Source organism: Heteronotia binoei, chromosome 3 (assembly GCF_032191835.1).
Source record: "Heteronotia binoei isolate CCM8104 ecotype False Entrance Well chromosome 3, APGP_CSIRO_Hbin_v1, whole genome shotgun sequence".
Classification (NCBI taxonomy): domain Eukaryota; kingdom Metazoa; phylum Chordata; class Lepidosauria; order Squamata; family Gekkonidae; genus Heteronotia; species Heteronotia binoei.
In genome coordinates, this window is record NC_083225.1 from 165,043,874 (window position 1) to 165,051,369 (window position 7,496).

At 54.8% G+C, this 7,496-nt stretch overlaps 1 long non-coding RNA gene across 1 annotated transcript; it reads right to left on the reverse strand.

Annotated features, from left to right (window-relative positions):
- Positions 1 to 528: 528 nt before the first annotated feature.
- LOC132568993 (uncharacterized) lies at positions 529 to 7,081 on the reverse strand. Its single transcript, XR_009555234.1, has 2 exons — positions 6,782 to 7,081; positions 529 to 744 (listed from the first exon to the last, which is right to left on the reverse strand). It is a non-coding gene; the product is annotated as an uncharacterized LOC132568993 (long non-coding RNA).
- Between the last annotated feature and the right edge of the window lie 415 nt (positions 7,082 to 7,496).

Consider the following 7,496-nt stretch of genomic DNA (forward strand, 5'->3'; position numbering starts at 1 on the left):
TTTCAGACACCACACAGTCAGTTACTCTGGTGCAAATGTAAGGGGTGGGGCCATAGCATGGCAGTAGAGCATCGATTTTATAAAATTAAGATTTGAATACGTGTTTTGCAAGTTGAAAGTTCAAGGTACAATCCTTGACACCTGCAGTTAGAAAAATGTAGTAGGCAATGTGAAAGACCTCTACTCGAGACTCTGGAGAGCCAACACCAGAATGAAAGACAATACTGACCATGAAACAGCAATGGTCACGCTCAGCACAAGGCAGTTTCATATGGCTTAGTAACTTAAGGAATGCTTATTTGTAAAACATAAGAGCAGGATTCTGACAGAATAAACAAGAATCATTACCTTTAAACCATGGATACTTGGGAAGATAAATATGTATCTTGCAGAAGAACTCAGTGGGTTTGTAACACCCTGATTCCAAACATACAATGTGTCAATTAGACTTTTGAGATGCACAGCAAAAAGTGTTTTTAAAAAGGTAATTGGTTGCACCGCTGCATTAATTCGCCAAGGCTCCATTGATGAGGAATAAAATTAAGTTTTATTCAAAAAATTAGACAAGTTAATAAAAACAAAACAGAATGCCACAAATTTTAATAACAATGTGTGTGGGGGGAGATAACCCTTATTATATGTACAAGAGCAATTATATACAGAAAAGTAACTGCAGTAATCCTCCTGATTGCCCTTACTGCATAGTATAACCCATTAACCATCAATCACACAAGCTTAATTCACCTGTTGATCTTCTTCGTGGTCTCTGTGCATCACACTTGTGGGATGTACTGCGCCTGCGCTGGTCCCCAGTCGGTATCTGTAAGAAAGCCCGGGAAAGATTTCCGCGGACGGCGCCACTGGGCATGCGCCGGCGCCCCACTGCGCAGGCCCAACGGCGCCACCGCGGCAATCCCACCAGTTCCTTTCTGACCGCTGCGCGAAGAGTTGTGTTTCCTCGTGTTCCCGGTCGGTGAGCTTTGGGTTTTTTCTACCCCTTTTTCCCCGAGCCTCCTGTAAATATTAGCCTGTTTATTGTTTTCTGTAGTGTAGTAGTTAGTTAGTTCCATAGTTAGTTAGTTTAAAAAAAAAAAAAAAAAAAAGTGCGTTTTCGTTCGGGTGCGTGTCGCGGTGGGGTTTCTTGTCCTCCGGGACTTCCCCCCCCTCGCCCCTAGTTTTTCCTCCTCTCAGAGGATTCTGAGAGGATTTTTCCCAGCGACCGCTGTCTATGGACAGTCGCTGGGGATTTTTTAAGAGGTGCCAGGCCTGCGGCAAGAAAATCGCCCCTCCCGACGGCCACTCTTTGTGTCTGCTCTGCCTCGGCGAAGGACACCGCGTGGAAGCCTGCCCGCATTGCCTCCGCTTTTCGAAGCAGACCAGAAAGAATAGAGCGGCTAGGCTCTCGGCCGCACTAACTGCCTCGGCACTTCGCCCTCCGAAGCAAACGGCGTCTTCCTCGGCATCGGTACCGAAAATGGCTGCCGCCCAAACCCCGAAGGCCCCATCGGCCGATGCAGCCCCGGTCGACGTTGTCCCGCAGAAGGAGCAGCAGTCGGCGAAACGGCCCACCGACGAGTCGGTCGAGAGGCCCCAGAAGAAACGACGGGAGGATTCGGGACATGAATCCTCTAAGAAGGCGAAGAGCAAGGAGAAGCGGAAACGGCCACGCTCCCCTCCGCCTCCCCCCGACGTGTCGGCACCGATCGGCACCGACCCAGTGAGAAGGGTTCCCCCCTCTCCTCTCCGCACCCCCGCTACTCCAGGGGCTAGCGCGAGAAGGCAGCGCAGCCCTCCGACACCAAGGGCTAGCGGCCATCGACCACGCAGCCCTCCAACTCCGCGGGCTAGCGGCCATCGACCACGCAGCCCTTCAACTCCACGGGCTAGCGCGCATCGACGTCGTACCTCCCCGACGCCTGGACCCAGCGACCATCGGCTGCAGTCCTCGACACACGACGTGGAGATCGACCTCACCCGTCGGTCTCCATCGGTGGCGTCTCGTCAGCGGAGCTTCGACTCGGCATCGGACGTCGAGTCTCTTCCACCGGTCGACGTGACAACGCCTGCGGCACCCAAGCGCGTGAGGCCAAGGGAGCCTTCGGTCGAGCCACGCCACTACCCATCGATGCCGCATTGGGAGCACCATCGATGGCAGTCGACGTATCCCTGCTGCCCCCAATATCATTGGCATCAGCCACTCGACCACCCGGACTGGGAGCATCAATCTGAGCTATCCTCGCTCTCCAGGACATCGCATCGGTCCAAGCATCCTCAGGGATCGGCCACGACTCCTCGGGACAAACGCGTCACACCGACGGAGCCTCCGCGCCGAACACCGACACCGACCCGGTCGCCGCGAAGGGAGCCATCACCGCGCCTATCGGAGCGCTCGGGCCGAGGAGAGTCCTCCCCGTCGGGGTCGGAAAGCGACGAGGAGAGAACCTGGGAGCCCTCACCGGACCCCAACACGTCAGAGGACCTCCCAGTCTCGCCCTCTGAGGACCTACGCTCCTATGCGGAGATGGTCAAAAGAATGGCAGCGACCATCTCCCTCCCCATCTCTCAACCCAAGCCAACCGTGGACGATAGTGTTTTTGATATCGTCCAGAAGGACACTTCTCCAGCCGTCTCCCTCCCAATGACAAAGGTCATGCTCCAGGCGCTCAAGGATCCGTGGAAGAAGCCATCCTCTGCACCGGTGTCTTCAAGAAAACTGGACCACATGTACAAGGTCCAAGAGGCGGGGGCTGAATTTCTGTTCACACATCCTAGACCAAATTCAGCCATCGTCTCCTCTTCCTCGAGGTCACGTAAGGTGCACTCTACCCCCCCTGACAAGGAGGGGAAGAAACTCGACGCCATGGGGAGGAAGATCTACTCGGCGGGGTCCCTCGGCGCCAAGGTATCGAACTATACGGCCTGTATGGCCAGATACCAATACGCCATGTGGGAGCAGCTGTCCCCCCTCCTGTCCTTCCTACCGGATGACAAGAAAACCACTGCCAAGGCACTGCTGCACGAGGGCCAGAAGGTCGCAAAGCAGCAACTAACAGCAGCCAAGCACCTAGTGGACGTTTCAGCTGCGGCAATCATGTCCGCTGTCTCCATTCGCAGGCACTCCTGGCTGAGATCGACCGCCCTGCAACAAGACACCAGGGCGCTTATCGAGGACCTGCCATTTGAAGGGGACGGACTCTTTAGTTCCACCACGGACACCGCACTGCAGGAACTAGATAAGAACCTTAAGATCTCTAGGAGCCTTGGGGTGCAGCCACTTCCCAGACAACCCAGAGCCAGACAGTGGAGCAGGTCCTGGTCGAGAAAGACTCCGCATAAGCCATCTTCGGACCAACAGTGGCGACCACGCCCTCCACAGCCCGACAAGCAGGCCTACTCGGGCAACAACAGAGGGCGCTACAGTGCCCAGCCATCAGGCAAACCGAAGGGCACCCGCCCCGCCAAGCAGGGGCTTTGACTTTCCTGCACCACGCGTCGTTGCCACCACCCAGCCCACCATCCGCCTTCGCCCTTTCCTGCCTGCCTGGGAGCTGGTCTCCTCAGACAGGTGGGTCCTCTCTGTCATCCAAGAGGGCTACAAAATAGACTTTGCTCAGATTCCAACACAGTCAGTGGTGATCACCACCCCCCCATCCCCACCTCTGCTGGCGGAGGTGGACACCCTCCTACAGAAACAAGCCATAGAGAAATTACCATCGGAAACCAGGACGGGTGGTTTCTACTCCCGCTACTTCCTAGTCCCGAAGAGAGATGGGGGATTAAGGCCCATCATGGACCTCCGGAATCTGAACAAATTCATCCTGTATCGAAAGTTCAGGATGTCCACACTGCAGTCCATCCTGCCCCTCATCAACCAAGGAGACTGGATGGCCACTCTAGACCTCAAGGATGCTTACTTTCACATCAGCATCCACCCAGAGTTCAGAAAGTTTCTCAGGTTTGCAATAGGCTCACAACACTTCCAGTTCACTGCCCTACCCTTCGGGCTCTCCACGGCACCCAGGGTGTTTACAAAGATGATGAGCGTCGTGGCCGCCTACCTGCGGCTGCAGGGGGTGATAGTCTTCCCATACATAGACGACTGGCTCCTGGTAGCCAATTCAAGAGAAAGTCTGTCTACCCACATCACAGCCACACTGCACCTTCTCGATGCCCTGGGCCTGCAGGTCAATCTAGAAAAGTCAAATCTCACTCCATCAAGGACAGTGCAGTTCATAGGGGCAGTGCTGGACACAAACCTCCATCGAGCTTTCCTCCCCGCCCAAAGGGCAGAGGACATCACCAACTCAGTACAGTTACTCCAGAACCAAGGCTGGGGCACAGTAAAGCAACTTCAGCGAATGCTGGGACTGATGGCAGCAACGACAAGCGTGCTTCTTTACGCGAAACTGAGGATGAGGGACCTACAGCTATGGTTTCTTCGCCAGTTTCGCCCGAACAGAGACTCACCTCGAAAGAGGTTCACTATTCCCCTTATGACGCTCCAATCGCTCCAGTGGTGGGGATCCAGAGACAATATCTGCCAGGGAGCTCCCTTCCACCTCCCACCGCCCTCAGTGACCATCACCACCGATGCCTCCCAGTGGGGCTGGGGCGCCCACATGGAAGGCCTGTGTGTGGGGGGCCAGTGGCCTCCCAAGCTGGCTGTGCACCATATCAACTATCTGGAGCTACTAGCGGTTCACTTTGCCCTTCGTTCCTTCCGCCCAAAGTTGATAGGGAGGACAGTGGCACTACTCACAGACAACACCACCGCTTTGGCGTACATCAACAGGCAGGGCGGGACAGTGTCCCGCCGCCTCTGTGCGTTGGCGATAGAATTGTGGACGGAATGCATCCAGCACGACGTCTTCGTGAAGGCCGCACACCTCCCAGGGGTCCTCAACATTCAAGCGGACTCTCTGAGCAGGGGGGGGGCCTCCCCGCACGAGTGGGAACTTCAGTGGCGTTTCCTACAACCAGTTTTCCAGCTCTGGGGGTACCCACAGCTGGATGCCTTCGCCACGGCAGGCAACAAGAAGTGCCCTATGTTCTGCTCCAGAGGGGGTGCAGACCCTGCATCCCTGGGGGACGGGCTCCTCATCCCGTGGGAGGGCCGCTTCCTCTATCTGTTCCCTCCTCTCCCTCTGCTGACCAGGGTAATAAACAAGTTAGCGAGGGAGAGGCCACGCTGTATCCTGGTGACCCCCTGGTGGCCCCGCCAGAACTGGTTCGCCTCCCTACTGACCATGTCGGGGGGGAACTTCTACCACTTTCCAGCGGAACCAGACCTCCTGTCGTCCCAACGGGGGCGGGTGCTACACCACAACGTGCCACACCTGAAACTGACGGCGTGGCGCATAGACCCTTAGAGTTCTCGGGTAGGGTCCAGGAGGTCCTGTTGAATAGCAGGAAGCCCTCCACCAGGGCATCCTATGACAGGAAGTGGAAGAGGTTCTCGGACTTCATGGCTGGCCGGCCAGTCGCACCTAGGGAGGCTGGCCTGCCGGCAGTCTTTGATTTCTTGTTGTCCCTAGTAGACGCGGGCTTGGTGTTTTCCTCCATTAAGGTCTACTTGGCAGCCATTTCTGCCTTTCACGAACCTGTGGCTGGGTACTCCGTTTTCGCCCATCCCCAGTCCAAGAAGTTCATGAAGGGGCTATTTAGACTGCATCCACCGTCCAAACCCCCCACCCCACTGTGGGATTTGTCAATAGTCCTAGACAGATTAACCAGGCGGCCCTTCGAACCCATGGCCTCATGTTCCCTGCAGCTTCTCTCCTGGAAGACTGCCTTCCTAGTGGCCATCACCTCCGCACGCCGGGTGGGGGAACTCACGGCGATGCGTTGTGACTACCCCTACCTAGCCTTTAGAGAGTCGGGCGTCTCCCTGGCCCCTGATATCAACTTCCTTCCTAAGGTGCCCTCCCAATTCCACCTCAACCTGGAAGTGTGGCTCCCCGCCTTCTTCCCTAGCCCCTCCTCGGACGAGGAGCGTCGGCTTCACTCCCTAGACGTCCGGCGTGCCCTGCTTTTCTACCTAAGCCGATCCAAGTCCTTCCGTAAGGGACAGCAGTTATTCGTTTCCTACACCGCACCCAGAATGGGTGACAAGATTTCTTCACAGAGATTCTCGAAATGGTTGACAGAGACCATCAAGCTCTGCTACCTCCTAGCAAAGAGGCCACTGCCTGGACCTGTACGTGGCCACTCCACACGAGCGATGGCGACATCGGTGGCGTTCCTGAAGGGCGTGCCTCTGGCTGATGTCTGCAAAGCTGCTACCTGGTCGTCCCCGCATGCTTTCATGAAGCACTACGCGTTGGACGTGCATGCTCAGCAGAGGACCCGGTTGGGGACTGCGGTGCTACAATCTGTCATCTCCGGTTGACCGTCTTCCCACCTCCAGGTATGACTTGCTTGCTAATCTCCCACAAGTGTGATGCACAGAGACCACGAAGAAGATAGACAGGTTGCTTACCTGTAACTGTAGATCTTCGAGTGGTCATCTGTGCATTCACACTACCCACCCTCCTTCCCCACTGCTGACGGTCTCCCTTCCTTAGGGGCTTTCAGCGGTCAAGAAGGAACTGGTGGGATTGCCGCGGTGGCGCCGTTGGGCCTGCGCAGTGGGGCGCCGGCGCATGCCCAGTGGCGCCGTCCGCGGAAATCTTTCCCGGGCTTTCTTACAGATACCGACTGGGGACCAGCGCAGGCGCAGTACATCCCACAAGTGTGAATGCACAGATGACCACTCGAAGATCTACAGTTACAGGTAAGCAACCTGTCTTTTCAATGACCCGGTTCTGGCAACATGATATTTTAACTCACTAATGAAACTGCTTTACAATGCCTCTGGGCCCCAGTGCACGCATTCTCAATCTGCTAGTCCATGGTTAGGAATACAGAGTTCTGTTTCCTTCCTCTTGCCCTATGGCTTGCAGTAACTATGATACAGTATCATGCCTGCATTAGTACTAAACATAGTTAACCCTTGTTAGACTTCCATGTATGACCAGGGTTTGAAGGGGGCTTGCAAAACCCTGGTCACAAGAGGATCTGGTTAGCACATGCTACATTAAAGCAAACCTCCATGGTTTGGAAAATGATGGAACTCAGTGGATGGGTGGTGGGTGGGTGGTGTTTACGTTGTACCAGACCACAGTGCTGCTTTCCTACCATAGCTTTGTAGTCCTGGGAATGCTCCCATAAAATATTCCCATATCTAAGAATACAAAATGGAATGAGCATAGCCGTGTGACCATTTCCTAGACTGACATTTTTTTGAATCAAACTGAGAACAATGTAGCACATACAAATGGCCTCTGAAGGATGCATGCAAATAAACCTGGGCAACGCATTGAAGAGTGGTTTTTGAGCGTACTCTTATGCTTAGATGTGAATAAAATGGATAAACGGAATTCAGATGTGGATAAAACGGATAAAAGTACTTCTTCACCCAAAGGGTGATTAACATGTGAAATTCACTGCCACAGGAG